This window comes from Lichenostomus cassidix, chromosome 5 (genome assembly GCF_008360975.1).
Source record: "Lichenostomus cassidix isolate B80296 chromosome 5, HeHo_3.0, whole genome shotgun sequence".
Taxonomy (NCBI): Eukaryota; Metazoa; Chordata; class Aves; order Passeriformes; family Meliphagidae; genus Lichenostomus; species Lichenostomus cassidix.
In genome coordinates, this window is record NC_139486.1 from 49,506,459 (window position 1) to 49,531,396 (window position 24,938).

A 24,938-nucleotide genomic window follows, 5' to 3' on the forward strand; every position below is an offset into this window, starting at 1 on the left:
AGTTATAATCATATTAGTTTTTCAAACCAATCAAAATAATTGAATTAAATTGAAAATTGATTAATTTATTTAATATAAATCTTATCATTCTGTGGTCAAAATACTCTATCATGAAACTAATATGATCTTTGAAGTTTCCCAAAATTTGATATGTGACAATGGTCTGATCTCCCTAATATTCAAATGAAGGCTTTACTAAAGGCTGAGGTAGACTATAACCAGTATTTCCATCTTAACTGCCTTGGAGAAAGAGTTTAGCAGAACAGGCTTCTGAAGAGGGAAGAACAACTCCAGCAAAGCAGGATTTCCAGGGTGTCTTGCTGCATTACAGTTATCATTCCAGACAGAGGAGCAGCAGATTGAAGGCTGTGACTAAGGACAACAAATTTTAATTGTGGAAAATTAACCTTATCATTTCCTTAAAGTCATCTAGCAAGAGCTCAAATATCATTGGAAAGTATTGCTAATAGAGGTTTTTAAGAAATATTTCAGGGAAATGGGATTGTAGAAGGGGATTATTGAAGGTATGGGCTACAGGAAAAAGAAAAGGAAATAGGTACTCCACAATGCATCTGACTTTTGATACAAGAATGTGGGTGAAATTGAAAGATACTCTTTCACATATGAATACATTCCTCGAATGAGGAAAGAAAAAATAAACCATGAAAGAAGGCAGGAAGTGAAGCTTTTTTGTTCCAAGCTGACAAACATCACACCAACACCCAGAGTAACGAAGTCCCTGGTGACTGTTCTAATTTCTAGGACTGAGCAGATCATAAACATCAAGAATCTTGTCTCATCTTAGGCACTGCTCAAGAAAAAACCCTCACTTGTAGATGGGTACAGCTTCAACAGTAATAAAACTATTTTCTTCATGTGGTTGGGTCCAGCCCAAAAAGCTCTTCCATGTTTTGCTTCTGTGTGCAGCAGCCAAATCCCTTTTATGGGTAACAGTCAAGGTCATGAGCATACTGCTGACCCTGAACAGCCCAACACAGAAACCTTGCCTAAACTTCCTGAACTTTCAATTTTATGGAACTCAAACTAACCATTTACCCAACACACTTTCCACAAAGCATCTACATTTTCACAGAGATAATTTCTGCAATATTAACACTTTCAAAACAAGGTAACATCACATGGGATGGGACATCTCATAAGAAGTCTGAAAGTGAAGTAGATGATACATTAAGCAACCAACATGGAATTTTACGATGAAAATGTATATGGTTTTGCACTTGGTTTCTAGGGAGAATCAGACCCTTAATTTTTTACCAGAAAACATTAATATCTGTTCAGATACAGATATAATATCTATTTGTACAAAAGTTCCTGAATATGGTGAAATACCATGATCAAGACATTCCTCCTCAAGCAAAGACTCTATACTTTGTTTTAGGGAGTAAAAATAATTTTGACTGACAGCAGAGGATGTAATTATATATGCCACCTTAAGTGTCAGTGTTTGCAAAAGCAGACCTTTTATTTGTTAAATATCCACTGATGTTATCTTTAGTGTCTCTGAAAATAAGAAGGAAATCTGTATCATACCAGCACTGGTTGAATTTTAAACGTGAGATTTTCAAAAGATAAGGTCTTACCTGGAATATTCTGGGCATTTATCCATCATTAATAAGACAAGCTTTAACAGAGCAAGGAAAGAGAAGAATTGATAGAATAATTAAAGGGGAAATTAGCTCAAAATGGCTTAGTTTTCCAAACAGAATAAAAACTTTGGGAAGAGGGAGAAGCCAAGGAAACAAATAAATTTGTTCCCTAGAAACAGACCAGAGAAAAGAAAGCAGTCAGGAAAAAGGCTATGTGAAAGGTCGATGTGTCAACAGGACAAATATGCATGAGTTGTCCATAAATAAGTTTAAAGGAAGGCTGCTAGGCGTCAAAAGAGTAAGGATCTGGAAAAGATCCTTAGTGGGAACAAAAATACTTTTTTTAACGTGGGGTTTCATTAACTTTATGGGGGCAGATGATGCAAGCATTTACAATAAGAAGGATGTGAATTTGATGGTCCAGATCTTTTATCTGTGTTCCAGTTCTGGCCCTGGCTCCATCTTCTGTGGGTTATCTTTGTTTAGGTGAGAATTTGGTGTCCACCACAAAGGTATTTCATGGTACCAAAGCTTGAGTTTAAATAAACAAATGTCAAGCTAAGACAAATGTGATTCAGGGAAGAATTAGCTTCTCCAATTTCAGATGGACAAGAGGTCATCGATTTTCATAATTTCCAGTCACTTGGGAAGTGAAAGTGGTAAGAATAAATAGAGAGTGAAATTTCCTTTTATGTCTGATTCATTTTAGCTATATTTTCACCTCCCATCAAGAAAGAACATAGCAGGGAAGATCCCCAGACATCAGTTCCCTGAGTTATGGAATCCGAGTTCAATTTCTTGTAGAATCCTCTATGTCCAAGGACAGGATGGAGATTACTTCTATCTCTGGAAATGTCAAATATGAGATCACAATATCAAAAATTTCTTACATAAGGCATACCCTACTGCTATCTGCCCAGGATGACTTCAAGCAATTTATTATCTCCAGTTTCATCTAAATTTATTTTGAAAACATTACGATGATGGGGAAGTAAGCAAACTAGGTGAAGCACATTCAAACCTACCAAAATAAAATGTTTCCAGAAACAGCTAGAACAGAATCTTTTCATATACGATAGAAATAGGAGGCTAAGAAACAAATCCCTCAGCTGCTCTATGCATAAATCAATGTACTTTCCCAACATTTCCTCTTCAGTTCCATTCAGCTTTACTTCCTGATCAACAAACACAGATTTGGCCATAAGAAAATATTTTAGGGCAAAAAACTGAAGCCAAGGTGGGGCCAACAAACTTTGTGTAGAAGATTGCTACTGCAGAGCTACATCCCTGCTTACACAACAGCAGTGATCATTTGTTTGTAAAGGCTCATGATTCAGACCCTGAAAAGATCAGCAGCCTTTTTCATACACCAAGATGAGAAACATTTTCAATGCAAAGAGAAGCCAGTGCAGTGAAGAGCACTGAACAAGAGGAAAAATAAGGTGTGTTGTTCTACAGCTCTGATGAGGCAAGTGTGATCTCTTCAGTTTTCTTGTTTGGTTGGTGGTTTGTTTTTTTTTGTAATACTAGGAGATGTGTAGGGGGGAACTGTGTCCTGCCTGCAAAGTACAGTTTACATCTTTACAGTGGAGTTACTAAATTAATTAAAATTGGAGCAAACCTGAGTTAGACATCTATAATAGTAAATGATAAATATAATGGGACTTAAAAGATAAGAATAACTAGAAGGAGGGAAAAACCTCAAACAACCAGAGACCAATAGTTCATTTTAGAATTGATAAAATATTCCAAACACAAATAAAGAGTTCAATATATTTCAACAGAATGCTTAGCCATAGCTCTTCCCCAACTCACCAGCTAAATATTTTGCACTACATCAAAGTTTGGGAAAATTGCTGTGGACTGAAAATGGAAAGAGACCTTGCTGCATTATTTCTAGGCCTGTCTTAGGATTCAGAGAATTTTAATAACTTGGCTAAATCTTATTTCTATTAATATAATTCTACCATCTATAACCAAATGGAAAGGATATTTCCCAAAGGACATAGATACCCAAAAGATTATAATCAAATCTACATTTCCATAACAAATACCTAGATAATAAAATTTTCTCTATTTTTAATGTTGTGTAGTGCTATACAAACACGTACAAGTGTAGGTGGCTTGCTTTGGTTTTGGGATACAGAACTGAACTTTGCAATATGAAAAAGATTTTATGAGTTCAATTTCACCTTTAATTTGAGCGCTTTGTACTTGACCAGAAGAGGTGGTTAACCATTTAATAATATTTTTCATACCTTAATGTTCAAAATGCACTGGCTTCTGCTTTTAAATTTTCTTTTATTACAATGAAAGTGACTTAAAATTAAGTGTGGGAGGCATAAAAAAATTCCACCCTACCCAATGTCAAGAAGAATATCAAATTATTGATCTGTAGACAGGAGGAAATTAAATATGGGATTCCCTTCTCATTTAAAAGAAAATAACTGCCACAACTCTGCAAATGTTCAAAGAAGAAATAGATTAAAAATTTTGGCATGAAATCAACTACTGTCTTGAATGTATCTACTGCAGGTGTTTTATTTATAAAACACCACAAGCACAAGGATTTGTCAGAAGTGTATGGACTTAACTTTCTTTGTTGATCTTAACTTTTGTGCATACACAGTCACAGAGACACTTCGTAGCTGTGACAGCCAAAATTATTACTCTATCTGTGAAAAGAGAATAGTTTTCATTGACAAATAATTTTAATATATTTTGCTTTGGGAAGTTTCTTCTTGGATTTCCTGAAAATATCTCTGCATTTTATTAGGAATGTGTTTAATAGGCAGACAAAAATCAATCAATGCTTTCTCCACAGAGAGTTAAAAATAGTTTTGTTCAACACTGACACACGAATGGTATTAATCTGACATAATTTATCACCATTAAATATTCATGAAGTGTCAATTCAAACTTGTCATTTCAGTGTAAACTATTTATATCTGTGTAATTGCATTTTTGCCTTCATACAGTGCCATTCCACGTACAGCTTGGTCTACAAAGAATACAAAGAATGAGTTTAAAAGCCAAGTGCCTTATAGGTGTCAGTAACAAGAAATTAAGAGGTAGAGACTTGAGGCATAATCATAAAGAGTAGTTTTAGCTTAGCACAGCTATTTTCAGTACTCTCCAGTCTCTGCCAGAAAGCAGGACTCTTTCCTCTTATTGACAACAAAAGGAACCAGAGATGACCATGCTTTAGCTGAAGTTTTCCTTTATAATATTTACTGTCCCTGTATAATTTAGGCAAGTGGCAACAGTTCCATGCACATGGACCAGGCTGCAAGAGCATGAGTTCAGAGATTCAGTCCTTTACTGAAGCAAATCTATGCTCTAGGACCTATATAAAATTCTGGTTTTGTAGCCAGCACACATTTCCATTCAGTTTTCAGTTACTGGATATATACACTCTAAGTTGTGTATTTCTTGATAATTTGAGAGAAAAAAGTCTTAAAAGGATTGTAGATATTCAGACAACAAAAGCTTGAACATAGGATCTTAAAAACATGGAATAACCCTTTTTGGAAGGGATGTTGGCAGTTCATCTAGTCCAGACTTCTGCTCAGAGCAGGGTCAGCCATATGATCAGACACAGATGCTCCAGATTTGAACCACTCATGTCTTGAAAAATCTCTAAAGATGGAGAACATACAACCCTTTTGGGCTACCTGTTCTACTATTCCAATAGTATAAGGTGAAAAAGGCAGTCCCTGAACCAAAGCTTGAATATGTCATGTTTCAAATTATACCTATTTATATCTATATATAAAGATATATATATATCTTCTTTCATGCTCAACTATATAAATATATGATTAGGATACTGTTTTCCAACACTGACACTGTATTCATACTGAAGTTAAATAGTTCCAGTGAAAGTACAAAAGATATGCTTTTCCATGGCATATTTTGCAAAATGGAGACTTTTGCAAGTAGTTTCGTTAGCAGTTCATTTAATAAAACCAATGGAAAAATTAACCAACCCATTTTCCTCTGTTGACTCTTTCCACTTCCACCTCTCTGGCCTTACAACCTTCTCACTGAAAGAAGAAAAATCAAGTGAGGAGTGAGGAAAAATTAGAAATAAAAGTAAATAAAAATATCTCAAAAGTTTAGAATTTCCATTTGAAAAATTAAAACAACTTCAGAATATCTGTTAAATCTTAATTGTTTTTCAATTTGAATATAGCTCAAATTTTTTACAATTTTTAAACTTACATAGGAGAAAAAGCTTTAAGTTCTAGCCTACTGCATGTAGCCTTCCTTAGTCAAGAAATTTATTGCATCTACAGAATTGCTTGGAACTCTTAGAACTTTTACTTATTCTTTTGACCCAGTGTATTGGAAAAAGAACCTCTTGTACCCACCTTGATTACTGGCTAAGAAAATCCAAACGCTAAGAAACTCACAAAATATTAGAAATAACTTGAATTTAAGACACAGCATCAATGTAGATTCTGTTAACTATGACAGATATTTGGACATAAAATTTCGTTAGTTGAACAGATTTATCATGGAATAATTTCTATGCAAAGGCCAACATTTTCAAATGTCAGTACCCAAAAATCCATCTCCAGGCACACAATTAAAAAAGACATAATTTTCAACTGTACATCTGTGTAATTTTAACAATTCTATGAAAATCTCATGAGTTCCAAAAAAGTTTATCTTTATATTGCATGTATATCTAATGTCAAGATTTTGAGAGGCTTTAGGTTTTGAGGGGAAAAATTCCAAGAAAATACTCCTTCAGATAAATTCCCTGCTTGACCGTAGAGATTAAATAAATTTCAGCTATCTTCATACCAGATTACATCCTTCTGTTCTTCACAAGTGAGGAGACAATAAATGGTTGAGAATTATTGAGAAATAAATATTTTAAAGAGATAGAGAGTTCAGTTTTGTGGGTGGTGACTAACACATTAGGGATAGTATACTTAGCATATACAAAAAAATGTTTCAAACCATCTTTTCTTAGACTAATTGCAAAGGGTTTTAAGAATCCTATTCTTCCTTATTTCTATAGAAAGTAGATATTCCTGTTTTTCTATTTTGTTTCCATCCATGTGAATCCATTGAAGAATATCACCCAGACAACTGGAAGCAGTGCTTTCAATTTTTATATTAAACTCTTTTTCTTATAGTCAATGATGTTTTGGACAGCAACATTAGAGCACATTTCAGCAGACGTGTGCAAGTCCCCAGTTTTACAAAAGGGAAGTTGAGATATTAAATGTACATCACAAATTCAGAAGTAAGCAGCTGGCTGACAAATCTTTCCTCTGATGATTCTTGTCTTGTTAGCTTTTTTGTAAGTCTCCCAAGAGTTTCTTTAGCTGCACCATGTGATATTTCACTACTGCTGTTTTCTGCTTTTGCAGCAAAACCTTCTATTTCATCGTAAACAAATAGTGTTAACACTTGTGATGCTTAATGTTTTGTCAGTTTGCTCAGCAAGTGTGAAGAAAATGCAAACACTTTCAAGCCTTTTTTCGTGCTGTCAGACTGCACTAAGTTGAGGAGATCTCCCAAATGGATGGTATTGTATGCTGCATTTAGATCATTTGCTAGAATATGAAGAGTTGACGCTCACGCAATTCATAAATAGGCAATACCTGGTTTTTAAAACCTCTTTTTTTTCTACCTAGAACAAACAAACATTTTTCTTCAAAAAAGCTTATAGGTTGTGGACATTTTTTTTATCTTTGACAGGCTTGCTTCCCAGAATGGCTTGCCTTACTTTCTTTTTTTGAATGGCTTCCTAGATATTCCTATGCATCATTTCTATACACATGTTTTATATTATATTTTGATATGCAAATCTGCACATTATCTACCCAATTAGATATGCTTTTCAAAACCTTCATTTTTCATAAATATTTTGTATCTGTCATCACTTCATATAATTAGTCCTTTATCATGGGGGGAATGAAAAACTATATGTGAATGACATGCTTTGCAAAAGATGGGTTTTCTTTTTTCTTCCATTGTTTCTATTCAAACATCACTCTTAAAAAATAAAGGTGGTTTTAGCACATAAACTATTAATAACAGATATGTTATCCAATTGCATTAACTTATACTGCCTTTAACAAACGTGGGTTTGGAAAGCCTTGGGAAAAGCTCATATACCCAATTTGTACCATGCACAGTGACACAATTTTAGGGGTTGAAGGGCTCAAAGAATTAATCCAGAAGTTTACTGTCCCCTTGATTTCCAAAGATGTTTGAGGTGCATTGACACATTGAAAACATAAAGTTCAGTGTATTTCACAGATATCTAGTGCATTTTGACAAGGCCTGTGATGTTCATGCTGGCCTCTAGCTGCTAATCTAGACGGTTATGTGCTTCCATAGATCCTAATCTCCAAACCCCATGCAGCTGTCTCAGATACTCCATTGCATCTCAAATGCCAAGAGTTGATTCTTTTTAAGCAACTGAATTAAGCCAGTAATACTGATCTGGTACAGCTATGATCTTCTAATTAATTTAAAGCTATAAATGAGATGCAAGGTACCATGTTACTCTATTTGGTATGAGCGACAAAAGAAATTCTCATTCTTTGGGCTGTCCATCTGTGAACAGCTGAGTGTAGTATTTGAGCCTTGGGGGGTTGTATGTGTGGTGGTGGTGGTGGTTTGGTTTTTTTTTTTTTTTTTTTGAAGTTTGTTTCTTTGGGCACTTTGAAATTTAGAGGCTTGATTTTGATACCCTTCTTCGTTTCCTGTACTTTTATACTGTTGGGTTAGTCTGTTAAGCCAAGGAGGTCACTGAAAAGGTTTTACAAGAGAAGCAACCAAAAAAGTGAATGCTCTGGTAAACTTAATTTCTTGTCTCATACTGGACTTCTGGTTTGTTTGGGTCTTTTTTCTGCTTCAAGATGATCTTTAAACAGACTTGAACAACCCTTTACATAACATTGTCAGTTGGAACCAGATTTATTTGTCCAATGAAGTGTGTTTTATCAGAACATTCATTACCCTTTTTGAACATAGTGGAGTCAAGGATCAGAAAGCAATTTTCCTTCTTTCCTGTTCTCAAAACCATGATTTTTTTTAGTGAGGTTAAGCAGTGCTTTTTCAAATTCCCTGTGCTTGATGTGTCATCTATCGATGAGTCAAGCCTGTTATGCTGGAACTCTGAATACAAGAATTGTCCCTCACTTTGGAAACTTTTAAAAGGAATGCTTTATTTTTTCTATAGGTAATTTGAAATAAGTTCTCTTTTTATTCATAGGTGTCATGGCCATAACCATTGATACAGGGTGTTTGTATACAGGCTCCTCAAATATTCATGTTTGCACCATGACTGCATTGCCTAACCAGCTCTTTTTTGAAATACTAAAGCTACTACATCAACATGAACAGACTGGAATTTCTTTGCATTTTTAGAAACATCTGCTCTACATATCACTGTGTAATATATCTATATATTTACTGTAAAAGAAATTAAGGTGTCACTTTGCTGCCAAAATTTAAGCATGTGCAGGACAGCACTATTTTTGACACACTGCAGATGGAGTGCTTTAAAAAGGACAGTTTAGCCTTTGCAGCCACATATAATGGATGTATACCCATCCTCCAGATAAAAACAACTCTAAGGAGTGAATGTTTAGTCTGCCTTTCTGCTTTACACTGAATTTTACTTCTAACAGCTGCTTTCTAGTTCACGTGAAAATACTATTGACAATTGAGGGAAGAGCTTTGCATCTAAAACATGAGTCATATTTTTCTTACTGACCAGCTTAACTCCTTCTGTAATATAAGGGAGTATGAATTCACAGGTCCAAATTCCCAGGATAATATTCTAGTGGAACAATGATAGGCTGAATTGGGTACCCTTTAAGACTCTTACTATGAAACTTAGCCAATATGTAGAGCAACATATAATATTCACTGGGAGAGACACAAAAGGCAGGATTTTAAGACCCTACATAGTGGTTACAACATTTAGCTACAGCATTTGTAATTTCAAAAAGCTCTTATATCCTTTACCTTGCTCGGAGCATGAAAGCACAGTGAAGAATACTGGAAAGCTTGTGGAAAATGTTCAAGGATTGGCATGCATCAGGAGATTTCTGTGGAAGAGAAGAGCAGGAGGGGAAGATTTGTCAGTCTCCCAAGGTACCCATTTTATCACTACAGAAGAGACAGTGGTCAAGATGAGGTATTTTGGTTTTGCCTGTTCCATCTCTTAATTTCTCAAACTCTGCCTCTTCTTTGTTGGACATTTTTGTTCTTGGAATGGTCCAATTGCAGAAGGAACTGCTGATGCCATTTAAATTTATGCTATTACATTAAATTAATCTGTTAAACTAACTTCTCACTTAAAAGAATCCATCTATTTTGCATCATCTAAAAAGTTGATCTGATTCTGGAGATGGTCAACAATATCTAAAAAATAAATAATAAGATCAAAGTTTCAGAATATGTGCATAGCCAGCACTATAAGGATATTACAGTAAGTAGCTTAATATTTCAATGACTGTTATTTGGAGGGGAACACATAAGAAGGAAAGGGTGCTATCCCAGCATGGGGATTGATGTGTGCTCTTTCACTTTCATGGCTATATGTAAGAGCTAAGATCAATCTAGATTTAAACATTCTTTTCCTAAAGGCACTTTCTGGTCTCTGCAGGTTCATGTATTGTGTCCCATACACAGAAAATAAGAGTGAAGGTCTATTCGCGTTTCAGCACAGGTTAGAAAAACCTTTCTGAGAGTTTCTGCCCAATCCCTCTTACTTATGCTTTGGTCCACACCATGGGGTGATCTCACTGACCACCAAGAGGATTTTGTCTGCAGGAGACACTGTAGGAGCTCTCTTGCCACGCTCAGCTGCAGAGGGGCAGCCAGAAGCCCATGGGACTAGACTAGAGGTACTCTGACAAGAAACCATTCCATCCCAATGTAATGGGGACATCAGGTCCTCAGCACCAGCCATTCCATGCAGCTCCATCCCTGTTTCCCCACCCGCTAAGGCGGAGGCAGCTCGAGCTGCCATCTCCTGCATATGCTCATCCTGGGTGCTTCTCTCACAAAGTCAGGCAGAGAGGTTGCTGCTAAATAGCACAAGACATTCTCTTTCTTTGGTGCCTGAGCCATCTGTCTCTGTGGTCTCCCCAGCCTTTATGAGCCCAGGGATTTGGAAAATAAAAATATCAACTGAACTCAACTAAATCATGTTGTACAGAATAAAGCAGAGACAGAGCTCTGGCTGGCCCTCACCATTTGGAAACACAGTACTGTGCTTATACCATTGATAATGTAGAAAAATTAATGCTCCTCACAACTGACAGTTTTTTACTTTCATTTTTCTTACAATAAATAATATTGAGTTTGTATAGATGGTTTTTAAGATGAAGAAGAATGAAGCAAAATTAAGGGGTATTGAACATCAAAACATCACTTTAGCTGAGCAGCAGGATGTTTAGATCTCTGCTGAAAGCTTATCTGAACTACTGGAAGCTCCTTGACTGTGCAAATTCTTGCAATACATTTTAAAGCAGGTCAAATATCAGGCACTTCAGCTGCCAGGAATTTCCCATCAGCAAAAAAGAGAGGATGGGGAAGAAAGAAGCTCTTCCATAATTTCAGAATGTGGGAAAGACTGGTGCTACAGTCAGGTGACAAGCTAGGGGAATTGGGTATTGTTTTATTTAAATTTTCCTTCTAAGAATTTAATTATATATAATTATTGTTTAATATAAATGGATTTTGTTTATTTTAAGCAAGACCTGTGTCTAGGTTCAGAAGTATTCTGCAAATGCAGTGCCATGCATGCTTCTGAAAATCCTTATGGACAATTATGTGTATAGAATATTTAATTGCATGTGCACATATGGATTGTTTCCATCGCTTGCATGGACACATCCCAAAGTGTTTGCACAAACAATCATAATATTTGGACATAATTTATTAGCTGGACAATTACACAAATTATATATTTGTATTTTAAATGAGTCCCATATTTTTATTACATTCTGTGTAATATTTGATCAACTCATCAAGAAACATGAGGATTAAAATTCAGGAGTGTCTGGATGCATGCCTGTTACACTTAATTAGTGATTGCTGCAGAAAGAATCTGAGAATTATCATACTGCATAATGACAAAGATCTCCACAGCAATAAAAATATTCTGCACAGTGTTTTAATAAGATTCACTGCCTTTGGTAAAGTTAAACAGGTGAAGTAAAATGCAGCATTTTGCATTGTGTCAGGGTTTAATTTCAAAATTTAATTTATAAATGTTGCAAGTAATTTAAAAAAAGGAGAAATTGTCATAGTAGGAAAGTGTATCACAGATTTTTTACAGCCATGTTGTAATGGCTTCAGTGTATATAAAATATTTGAACACATATAACATACATTATAAAACTGACAGAGCAGCAGAAGATAAAAACACTGCACTTTCAGTATAAAGATTTCAGATACCATACAGAGCATGAAAGCAGAGTAACTGAGTAAATGTGAATCATCCTGCTAAGATGCTGAGAATGTTCAAAGGGTTAAGGATGGCAAATCACATTTTGTTGCTATGTGCAGCAAGGATAAAAATCTACTGGAACCCCCTTTAATAGGTGAAAGGTGGTCTGAGCCAAAACGCACACACTGACGTCCAACCCTTCCCCAGAGGATCAATGATGTTTTTTTGTGTGTGATCAATGTAATATTCCACAGCTAAATTTAGGCACTCTGCATCCTATGAAAATTGCACCTCTCTATGTCTAATTAACAATAAAAAATTGTGGTTATGTACAGGTTTAATTATTTAATCTACAAGGTTTTGATTAACTTAATCTTTTTAGTAAGGACAAAAGAGTATATGGGGGGGGAAAAAAAAAAGCATTTCTAATGCTGTTTATTCAGAAGGAATTCTGTAATTTTCCCTAGTCAGCTTGTAAGATTACACCATCTTTGCTGTTAGCTATCCTAACCCAAGCAACATACAGTGTGAGACAGACTGCTAATAGTTTTCACTGTCTCACTGTATTACTTGGTTAAATCACAAACTATACTCTGCAAAGCTTCTCATTTTTAGTTTGGAATTTTTAAAGACTTTTAGCAACAGATCATAAGATTCAGTGTTTGGTTTTGATGTGTTAGAGGAGAGCTAAAAAGTTAAAACCAGATGTCTTTAGCCACAGTAACTGGTTTGAGGCATATTTTACTAAGCAAACAAATCTTTACTCCCAGGTTCACTCTCTTTTCAGTACTGGTACTGCATTTTGTGTGTTTACAAGTCATAGGGTGATACATGCTGGTCCACCAAAGACAGAGGGAGTTTTGTCTGACATCAGTGGGGCCAGAATTCACTTTTAATAATTCATTTGGCGCACAGGCTGGAGCATCTGCAGTGATGCTATGAGTGGGTATTGTGCAAAGGAGGAAACAGGAAGGAGAAACTCTCATCACGGAAACTCTTCCAGCACCCATTACCACTGTGAGCTCTCTTTTCTCCAAGCACTCTGAAGATGCTTGTTTATATGCTATTGACCTGCCCCAAAGTGCATAACAAAAATCATTGAAATGAAGATTTAAAGGAAGAAACAGACCTGAGCCTAAGGGAATAAGAGTTCAGTTCTGAGTTCTGACACCGGGCTGCTCTAAAGTCATAAGCAAATCCATATGGTTTAATTTAGAAACATTAATAAGAGAAATTAGCACATGAGGAGATTTCTGAGAATCTTGCAATTATATCAGGCTGAAAAAAACCCCATAGAAGTCTACTTTTGGAAATGTACTCTACACTCTTCCTGGTATTTTTCCCCTTAACCTTATCCCCCATGTGTGAAATGGAAAAATGAAGATACACTATAAAAATGGTTACTTAAATATCAAGCATTGTTCTTAGTATTACAAACATAATTGTGCATTCAAATATTTTAAGGGTGGGTGTCAAGAGTATGGGGTCAGACCTGGATGATCTCCAGAGGTCCCTTCCAACCTCAGGCACTCTGTGATTCAGTGATGCTCTAATATTTAATCTACTGCTCTAGAAACTACCTTATCAAGTAAAATTTCATTAGGAATAGATGTCATCTAAGGTAGGGATTATTTTGAAATATTTTTCATGTTAAGCTTAGAGCCAAATGCATTTTTGTAGGAAGAAGCCTATGCTAGCAAATAGAGCAAATTTTCAAGAACCAATTAAATCTATATGTAGGAAAAGAAAAAATAGTTTGTCCAAAACCCGCAGAATGCTTCTATTTGTATAATTCCAGGGTGCCCTTGTGACTCAGGCAGAGAATTCAGACCTTCTCTCCCAAACAGAGAAGTTTGTAGTATTATCATTGAACCAGAAAGAAAAGTATATTGGTAATTGAAAGTGATGCCCCCAGTTTTCACTCATTGGCGAGTAAGCAACTCATGGACAACTCAGCTAGAAAGTGCCATCATTTCAGTTATTTCTTCCAAATAAATTTAAAATTTTGCCCCATGATTAGAACAGCCTACACATAGATTCACAGACACAGGAAGTATTGCAGCTCTTCAGTGATACTTTTAGAGTTCTAGTGCTAGCGATACCTTCCTATTTATCTAAAATTATAGGCCAAATTCTGATACCATCCTCTCTCAGCACAACAGATGCAGTACAGACTTCTCCAGCTGTTCCATGCTCTACATCACCTACTGTGTTTTGTATTAAAGACAGAGTTTTTGTAAATGTTCATATTATCACAAAAACATGGTTCTTGTAATCTTATAAGGTCAGCGTAAAAAATAAAAAAATTGAAAATATTTCTCCTATTGCAGTGGACACATAGACAAACAAATCAAATGTCTCCTTAAACTACTCAGCTCTGCTTGCCCAAAGAAGGCAAGAAGCAACAGAGGCTGATTGCAAGCCTGTCTAATCTCTGTTGATAAATGGGAGGATGCACTGTCACTAGCATTCTCCACCATCTCCTCTCAGAGACAAGCTCCAGAACCAATGTTTCTCTATAAATAAAGTTTCAGGACCATTTTTACAACCACATGGCCTTCTGGTGGCAAAAAAAAAAAAAAAAGTCATTCACACATTCCCCCCCCCCCCCCATGTAGTTAAATAAATAGAAGAATTCTGGTTTGTTCCATGAAGAACTCAGTTCATCCTTTCTGCCTTTCTGTCTGTAGAGTTTTTTTTATTAAATAATAAAACAAACAAACTGTAATGATTGAAAGGCACAGGAGCCTCAGTGTTTAGAGGGAACAAACACTGTTAATGCCAATACTTCCAAGGGGTTACTGATCATTATGAAATCTTGATTAATCACACAGTAAAATAAAGACATTTCTATTCACTTGAACATGCTTGGGTTATTTATGTCCTCTAACTCATCGGTGCACAAAATAGGATACAATTGAATTTTAGCAGTACTCAGGTATGTCTAATTGGGATTGCTAGCCACTGCAGGTTTATTTATTTAAGTGATGTATCCTCCCAGTGATAGGCAAAAAACCCAAGAAAATTACCAAAAATCAACTCCCCCAAACTGCCAAACTATTAAAAATATACTAAAAATCTTGACTGACCTGTTATAATTCCAGACCAGAAGCTAGGGAAATTAGACACTTCTCTACATCTAATAGAGTTAATATGATGGAAAGAATGAACATCAGAGGGACAAATGGAAAACTAATTTGGGAGATATTCAAACATTTGAGAAATCAACAGGCTCAGCTCCATTCCAAGAAAAGAAGAAGGTGTGAGTGTGTGGTTGACTGATCAGAAATTGAAACACTGGAAGACAGGACTTCTATTTGATAATTTGCTGGAAGTTTCTAGCTGGCAGCATTTGAGCTGTGTTTAGTCTGCTCCTAACTGATTCTTGCTGTACACAGTGATAAAGGCTGACCTAATGAAAGCAAAATTAAGTAAGCTACAAATCCTGTGTGTGCTTTTTTTCAGGTGTTTACTCATTCAATGCCCCCGCAGGCCCAAATGCTAGCTCATTATTCCCAATAGTGCTCCATTTCAAATCAGTGACACAGACACAGGGAAAGGTTACTTGAACTTACCAGAACCTGGGTTTGAAGCAAATTATTTTTCCATATGTTCAGTATCTTTAGAAGAAAGTAGTCCAGGCAGGCCTGTGTATTTATGTTTAACATTTCTGAAACAATTTTGAATCCAACTGAAGCACCAGGTGACTGCATTAAAAGAAGAAAAAAACCAAACATTTCAGCAAGCTGTTTTTCAGATGACTCTGTCATGCATGTTCCTGACAAAGACTAGGCAGCTTTCAGGGTATGTATTATGTCTGTACAGTGAACAAAGCTATTGTCCGTTGAAATAATGCCTTACCTGACGCAAATAGGAATATGTGGGATGAAAACTGAAATTGTTGAAAAGTGGAGAACTGGAGGACAGAGCAGGTAGGTGACTTCCAAGGTTACATGCAGCAAGTTTCTGGCACAGGCAGAAGACTCTTTCAATCACTGAATCACAGACATAAAAGGAAAATATCTGTCCATGCAGTATGAGGAAATATTTGGTTTGCCCTTACAAGTAATTTTTGGTCTGTGTGGTGCTGTGGGCTCCCTGCTCTGCCCTGGGCTTCCACACTGCTAATGGGAAAAATCAGTCATGAAAATGGACCACCTGTTGGAACAAGACAAGTAACACTTCCACTCTTTTCACAGATGACACAATCCACTCTTCCTTTTCTTAGATTAGTTTTTCTAAATGCATCCCTTTTCTCTTTAATAGATTAAATAGAAAACTACGTAAGTCTTGCATAAACAATACTTTTAAAAAGTCACGGACATACCACTTTTATTTTTCCCCTCAAGACAAGTTCTTCCCCTAGTGCGTATAAACTTTCTGGAAGATGGATTTCAGACTTCCTTTTAGGATCTCTGAAAACCAGTGAAGAGATACTTTTGAACGTCAGGGAAGCTTAGTCACCTTATTAGAAGTAGCCAGGAAAATTTCATTATTTGAACTGTTTCCTGACCCAGAGTTGAAATTAATGTGTCCATGGAAGCAACTTCAGTTGCAGCAACTTCACAGCACCTTTGTGAATGTATGATGCACCTTTGCCTCTATATTCTGAGAATCCCTGTTTTACCCTACCTCAACAACTCCTTTTCTGAAAGGCTGAATGGCAGAAGGAATTCTGTGGAACATTTTTGGCCGTGGGGTCACAATGAGTTTGGCCCTGTACCTGCGTCACACTGCTAACACAAAAAACCTCTGTTAGTGACCGAAATGTCACTTGTGGCTTGGAGTGTATAAGTGCAATTCTGTGTTAACAATACATGATTACTTGTTCCTGGCTTCATTATCTGTTGATGCTAACAAAATATGGATTTACCAGTGCATGACAGCTCTGCCCTTGATATCTAAGGCTTCCCTGTAAGTAAATTAAGTGAAATGCAAATTAAAAAAACCCCAAGCCTAACCCAGTTTGTGAAAGACTGCTTGTTCTGTTCGTACTTTTGTCACTGCAGGCAACCAGAGTGTGAAGCAGGTAAAAAAGTCAAGCAAGCTCTTGACGTCAGTTATTCCTCATTTGGAACAATTTTAAACAATCTTTGACTTATGTTCATATGCTGATCATTGATTAAGCCCCAGGGATGTTTCTTCCAGTTTTTCTTCACCTTTATTACTATAAAAAATGTAGTACTTTTCCAAACCACTTAGACTCTGTGTACAGTCTATTAATAAACACATCCTTATATATTGTGTTTCTCATTAATACCTAGATGACAGCTGATTTTCTGACAATCTCTGGGTCTCTGAAACACTCATCATTATCAGCAATAAGTCATATTTATTCCTTAGTTGCACTCAAACATTAGAATTTATGCACAAAGAATAAATCATTCCTCTAACAGAATGATCAGTTTTTGTATTTCTCCATCTAGTTACACATTACTCACTTGGCATTTTCAGTTAAATGAATATGCTCACTTAAAATAAATAATAAGGAAGAAACAATAGCATATAAAGAGGTTTAACAGTCAAGTAGCATGCATATAACCGTCACTAAGGGACTCCTGATGTTGTAAGAACCCACTGATGCCTGCTTTCATGCACACAGCACACACAGTGATCTTAGCAAGAGTTAGTTTCTCTCAGTGCCTTTTATTAAAAGCAAAGGAAGACTAAAGTTCACAGATTAATAAGCTGTGACTTAGAATTTCAGCTATTTTCTGTAAATATTGCATGTGTGTACCTGGATTTCATGTTTCTTCATAGCAGGGAACCCAGTAATACAGACTGCTCAAGCTTTGTTTTCAGCTTCTCTCCAAACCACTTGCAAAAGGCTCTGTGGTGACTTGCTACCATCCCCTGAAAGCCTTAACTTGCCTACTGACAATGGTTTTTAAGGGCAGAGGCACTGAAATAAGTGCTGCACCTCAATCAGTGAAGTCTGAGATGAAGTCTGAGAGCTTCCTCAGAGGAGCTGTGGACACTGCAACCCCTTCAGCCTGGTAGACAGCAGTGGATTGCTCGTGAAATGTGTTGTACCCTCAGCTGAAGCTGAACTTGGAGGTGTCATTTTGGCAAAGGTGGAAAACCAGTGCAACGACTGATATAAAAAAAAACCAAACCACACCAAGAACAGCTGTCAAGAGGAAAATTATTCCGTTCCTTCCCATCTCTTGTTACAGCCATGAATGGTTCTTCATTCAGGCTAGTGCTCCTCTACAGAGTGGTAGAGCAGAGATGCCTGCCTTCTGAGGGAAGGTGGAAAAGATAGAATTCCCAAAGTTTGAGGTGGAAGGAAGGGAGCAGGTCTGAAAAAACAGGTTTGCAACAGTACAGGTGAGTTGATTTGCCCCTCAGTTTGCAAGCTGCTAGACTATCAACCTCATTCTGATTTCCAGTATATTACTATTCTTCAAAGAAAACATGTGATGTTGGGTTGTTTTTTTTTTCCTTCCCAAGTATAAATTTGGTACATCATTGACTAAGAATGGCCCAGCAGAATAAAGTAATAATAAAAATTGGTTTGATTGGATCAAGTGCCTATTTCTGCCATTCTCATCAAAAGAGAAAACTATTTGAATGCTCTCTTTTATGAGTATGTGAAAATAATTCCCATTTTTTTATTCAGCTATTTATTCATGGGCTACCAGAAGCACCAGTTGAGAGTGATGCAATGCAGAGAACTGCACAACTACAGGTTAACACAGGAGTTACATATTTCTGTAGTCAGGTCATACAGTGACATGGTCAGTCTACTACCTGCTAGACCTGAACCTTTCAACAGGATCACGAAGCACAACAATGTTTATATTCAGTCATTTACTGCTATTTTTCTTGCCATTCTCAGGCATGTTCTAAGCTGAGACAAACACAAAAGTCTTTAAGTTTCTTCACACATCTTTTTCTGTCTAAAAGGTGTTGAAGCATTAAGTAACTACTGCTAGGATATTTCAGGACAAGCATTTTTGTGTACATTGTGATAACAATTGTAACAGGTTCTGAATATTGAATTCACAGTACAATGGCCTATTAATTTTTTTCCCTTTGTATTGAATATTGGGAAAGACTTGGGTAACAAAAATTATCATTGTATTGGGTTTGCATGGCAAGCTTTTGGCAGCAGAGGGACTACAGGGGTGGCTTCTCTAAGAAGCTGCCAGAATTATCCCCCATGTCCAGTGGAGAAAATTCCAGCTGGCTCCCAGCTGGACCCACTGCTGGCCAAGGCTGGGCCCATCAGCTACCGTGTTGGTGCCTCAAGGGATAACTTATTTAAATAGGTGGGGGTACCCCAACCTTTTCAACAGCAGCTGGACAGACAAGTGGAAATGTGTGAGAGGAACATCTCTGCAGATGTCCAGGTCTGTGCAGAAGGAGGGGCAGGAGGTGCTCCTGGTGCTGAGATTCCCCTGCAGCCCCTGGTGCAGCCCTGGGTGAGGCAGCTGTGCCCCTGAGCCCAAGGGTGTCCATGGGGGGGGCAGAGATCCATCTGCAGCACCTGGAGGACACCTAAACCGGAGCAAGTGAGTGTTAAATGACTATGGGACATCGTGGAGAGCCCATGTATGAGCAGGATCCTGACAGGACCTGTGGAGAGGAGCCCAAAGTGTTGCAGGTCTTTTGGCAAGACTTGTGATTCTGTATGGGGCCCAACAGTGGAGCAGCCTGTTCCTGAGTGACTGCACCCCACGGCAGGGACACAGTCTGCAGGGGTTCTTGAAGAATTGCCTCCAGTGACAAGGACACACACTAGAGAAGTTTCTAGAAAACCGTCTCCTGTGGGAGGGACCCCACCACAGAGCAGGAAAAGTGTGAAAGGAACAACAGGGACAACTTGTGATCTACTGACCACAACCCTGCACTGCTTTGTGGGGAGCAGATGGAGAAGTCTGGAGTGAAATTAAGGCTGGGAAGAAGGGAGAGGTGGAGGGAAGGTTTTTTTAGATTTGATCTTATTTCTCATTATCCTACTCTGATTTTATAGGTAATAATACAAATTAATTTTCTCCAACCAAATCTATTTTGCCCATGAAGGTAATTGCTGTGTGATGTCTCTGTCTTTATCTTGACCCACAAGTCTTTTGTCATATTTTCTCCTGCCTGTTTTCCTGAAGATGGAAGTGACAGTGTGGCTTGTTGGGGCACCTGGCAGATAGCCAACATAAATCCCCCACGCCATTTACCTACCAAGGTATCACCAACTGCAGGAACACAGCTTTGGAGTAAATTCAACTCCCTTTGAGACTAGTCACACAACAGTCCAAACACTTTTTCCAAAGATACGAAGTGCATGCTACTCATGTGCCAACGGTAGTCGCTACAAAGTTGAAAAGATGAACATATTCAAAGAGTATACTGAATGATACTACAAGCCTGAAAAGCTTTGCTCCAGAATGTTATCCACCTACCCCACCACGTTTTAGAGGTGAAACAAACTTCATGGAAACCACAGAAAATGTGTGGAAGAGTGGGGTTGGTTAAAACATAACTACAAAATACCTACAGTGGAAAACCTAACATTTTGAATAATTTCTTTGAGGAAGGATGCTTTTCTCCACGCTTATTGTAGTATTTCTTACAGTTCTTCCACCTGCCCTTGTTCAAATCATCATTCCTGCCACAGGAAGGAGAGCAAAATTATTGCTGTAAAATAAAAGTCCATGGGCAAGGAATGGAAAGAGAAAGAATATATCTCCAATAGTTTCCTTGCTGTAGATGTTTGCTCTACAGAGAGCAGTGAGATGCCTTCCTTCTTCGCTTCCTCCCTGTTTCTCACCTCCTGATATTTATTCAAAATATTCTTCTCTGAATATTCTGGGGTTTATCCTGTGATATTTTGTCAGGTGTGTAAATTGTGGCCTAAGAATGAAACACAGGATCAAAGTCTAAATTGAATTACTAGAGGTCAACACATCTAGTATTGTTGGGAGGTTTTTCTTTCATATTTTTACTTTATTTTTTGATTCAGTGCATCTACAAAGCATGGAAGGCTGGCAGTTGCTGTTCTGACAAGTATAGTAGAGTAATAACAGATGATCCTGAACAAAGTTGTGAGAAGTCTGCAGTCTTCTTCAGCACCATGTGAGTTCAAATTTGTAAGAGTTTTGTGATGGGTCTGTAGGGACCTGAAGGCCCTTCCCTCCCCAACCCCACTGCCCAATGCAATCTCCGAAAATACTGCTCTGTGTACATGTAAGTAAACTCTCACATTAAACACACTGAAAGCAGCAACAGAGGTTAGCAGAGAAATACTATTAGTATGCAGTGTTACTCCTATACCAACAGCTGGTAAGCCCTCAGAAATACATAAATAAAATAATTAGAAACAGAAAAATCTTTGGCATAATGATGTCCAATCACGCACTGCACCATCCTCTGATAAGCAAGGGGAAAAGGGAATCAACACATTTTCACTTTCAGGAGTGTGACCTAGTCACCAGAGACCTTTGAGTAGCAGGGTGCCTTTATGTATAGCTGTGAGATGAGGTACACAAGAGTGTTTGGATAGCCAATTAAATACATCCAAATTCTATCTATTTGCCCGCACCATTTTTTAAAAAAAATCATGAGAGTAACAGTCTAAAAATTCCTAAAGGAATGCATGGGAACTCTTGTCACCTGTAAAATAATACTTTAACTGTGAAGTTTTCAATACCTATAACGCAATACTGAAGACAAGTTATTGTACAAAGGAAGAGCACCTAATAAAATTGAATTACTGTATTTCTACTATTGATTTAAAAAATTTGCAATGGTTACCTTTCCTGGCTTGCATGCAAGTCTACTAACCAAATTTTAGTGAAAAGGGTAAAAATTCTTCCCTAATTTAATGCATCAGACTGCGGAGGAAAAGGTGAAAAGGGGAAAGAAGAACTCTAAAAGACCTAAGAAATTACTATTGCAAGATTGCCAACTTGATCAACAAGCATGCATCTGGATGTATGAATATGCATCTACCTCTTTCTGGTCATTAGATTTAATTCTCTTCAGATGGAGTTTAATTTTGTCCATTTCAGTTTCTTCCTTTTCCATTCCAGCAATTGTATCACAACACAGGCATGGACCGAAGTTGGGTGATTCAGCTCAAAGGCACATACATGAATTGCACAATCATATTAACAGAATACTTGGCTTTCAAAATAAAATGCAATACTAAGACATTCAGTAGGCACAAGTGCTTCAGTAGAAGCAGAATCAAAACATAAATGTTGCAGATCAGATCCTGTTCTGTTTTTTATACAGAGATGCAGAACAGTTTTAATCATCTTATTAGTGGTGGGTTTAGTTTAGGTCAGGATGTGCTCTGACACAGATTTTAATGACATATTAGAGGTATAGATAGTAGTATCAAGGACAGTTTTCCAAATTTTGGAAAAGTGAAGAAAGTGAAAATCTAGAGCAGAAAAGAAATAGACCTTTAGTGATTTCATTGCTGAAGAAATAGCCAAGATCTTCTCCCAGTTCTCCTAACTAAGAAATCTCCAAAATCATAATTGTATTTTCTTCTTGTTCACTTAAGAAATGTGTTATATATTCTTAGTGATGTGTAAAAATGGCTTATTAACCACCTGCAACTTTTCCATTGACTGTGGAAACTGCAATTTCATCATAATGACAAAACCTACTCCAAGTGTTTTGCCAAGTCACTTACTGCTCAATGCAATTAAAACAAATGGAAGATTTTGAATTTCACGACACTTCATGCACATAAGATTTCAAAACAAAGAGAACTGTGAAAACCTAGGTAAAACATAGAAAAGAATACTCCAGGTAGGGGCTCTTTTCTGCGTTCACCCACAATGATTACACAACTGAGGGAAAAGAAGTATAAAAGCACTAACTATCTGCCTCCCCTCAATTGTAAAAATCAGCATAAACCTCCCTAGAGCAGAGGAAAAGCCCTGATTAATGGCAAATACTGGACTAATCTTTCTCGTTCATATTGGACCATCCATCCTCTCTCAAAACAGGAGGTTAGGATGTGGATTCTACCAGATACTGGCAGCAGTTGGAACATTCCCTTTATCTTAAAAAAGATCTCAGGCACCCACTACTGTAATTTTTACATTTATAGCAACCTGCCAGTTTCTACTTATATTTAAAGGAAGCTCTAATTGTACATGGGATTTTAGGTCTCAGTTTAAATTTGTTATATGAAACAGTATTCTCCTACAGATTTTTCAAGGAAAGCTGAGAAAACACTATTTTTTAAGAATACAAGTAAAAGAGATGGAAAATAGAAAATCTTTTTTTTTCCTCAGTGTTGGGAGAACAATAATTTAAAATAGAGATGATGATGAGTAGTGCTTGAAAAGAGACAATTTCATTCACAAACTTGCTATTGTATTTTTATCAGATGGAATTACAAAATTTACCCCATGAGTTGCATGAATTATTTTCTATCATGCAATACTTCATTTTCATGCACAAGATCTCCACTAATACATTATTCCTTTAGGAATCTCATATTATTTGCAAAAGACACTCTTTACTCCCCTTGGGTTTCCCTTTCTAAGCAGGAAAAGATGCTGCTAATATTTGGATGAGCTCCAGAAGAGGTGCAGACTAATAGCATATGTGCTGGATGAGAAAGGAGTATAGACAATGGAATCACCATATGCATTGCTCTTACCTCAAAAAAGCTCTTGCAATACATGCATTTTTACTGTCACTCCCTGCTGCCCACTCTAATGAACAAGTTATGCTCTTCACCTTTACAGATCTTATCTTATAACATAATTGTGCAAGGAAATTGTTAATTGCAGCAACATGCCATACTAACAGGAGGATTTATCCATTCTACTTACACGGTTTCTCAGTGATTTAGCATGACAGCTAATTTGTAGAATTAACTTGCTGTGGGTTTCATTTCTCACAGAAGACAACATCAAATGTTTTCTTCACTCCAACAGGCTCTACTTGTCCTGCTAGCTCCTGTGAGAACCTTGTTTCCCATACCAAAAAAACACCCAAATCAAAACAAACAAAATAAAAGCATTGAAAAGTAAATCCAGATTTTGGCATTGCTGAAATATCCCAGTTTGATGTAAATGGTTATGTCTCCTCTTTTCCATTTTCCCTTCTTTAACAAAAATAATTAATCAGTTTGCAGTGCACAGTATTTTCTCTATTCCACTTGGATATGGAGAAGGAGGTCTACTAACTGGAGCCCAACTCATAGTTAGGATGCAAGGGAAAGCATCTGATAGCCTAGGAAGTGGAGATGCCTTTAAATAAATAGAGTTAATTAAAAAAATTAAATAAAATAAAATAAAATAAAATAAGCCCAGCAGCTTGGGGAGAGTGAAAGTGGGCAAAAAGACCCTATCCTATCCCCCAGTGTTCTTTGTGGCTCATGGACATACAAGTTCTGCCTATCCTTCCTTTCACCTGATGAAAGCAGAGGTTAAAGATCATTATGCCATAGGTTCTCACTCATTAATGTAATTTTCCAGGTGTACATAATATAATAGATTGTGATTATCTGGCCAAAACAGTATATGAAGGCAACAAAAGGAAAAAATTGCAGTTTTTAATTTTGGGGTTTATTGCCTCAGAACTTAACACTATCATCTGCAAAATACACAAGCCCAATAATATATATGTTATATTGCATTATGTGCCTAAGTTGCTTTTCCAGGCAACAAGGACATAAGGCCTCTCATGTTCCTTATTTTGTATATTATATCTATATTTGGGTCCAATTTTGCTGAAGACTATTGAACACCATATAGCATTTATGGGTTTCTACACCTTGACCAGCAAGATGCATATATCATGTAAAATATTGCCAAGTCTTTATCCTCATATTACTAAATAATTGTTATACACATAGTTGCAGCATCATTTTTTTCCAGCTATATCAGTGGAATTTACTAAAAAACCCACAATGTAGTAGCCAA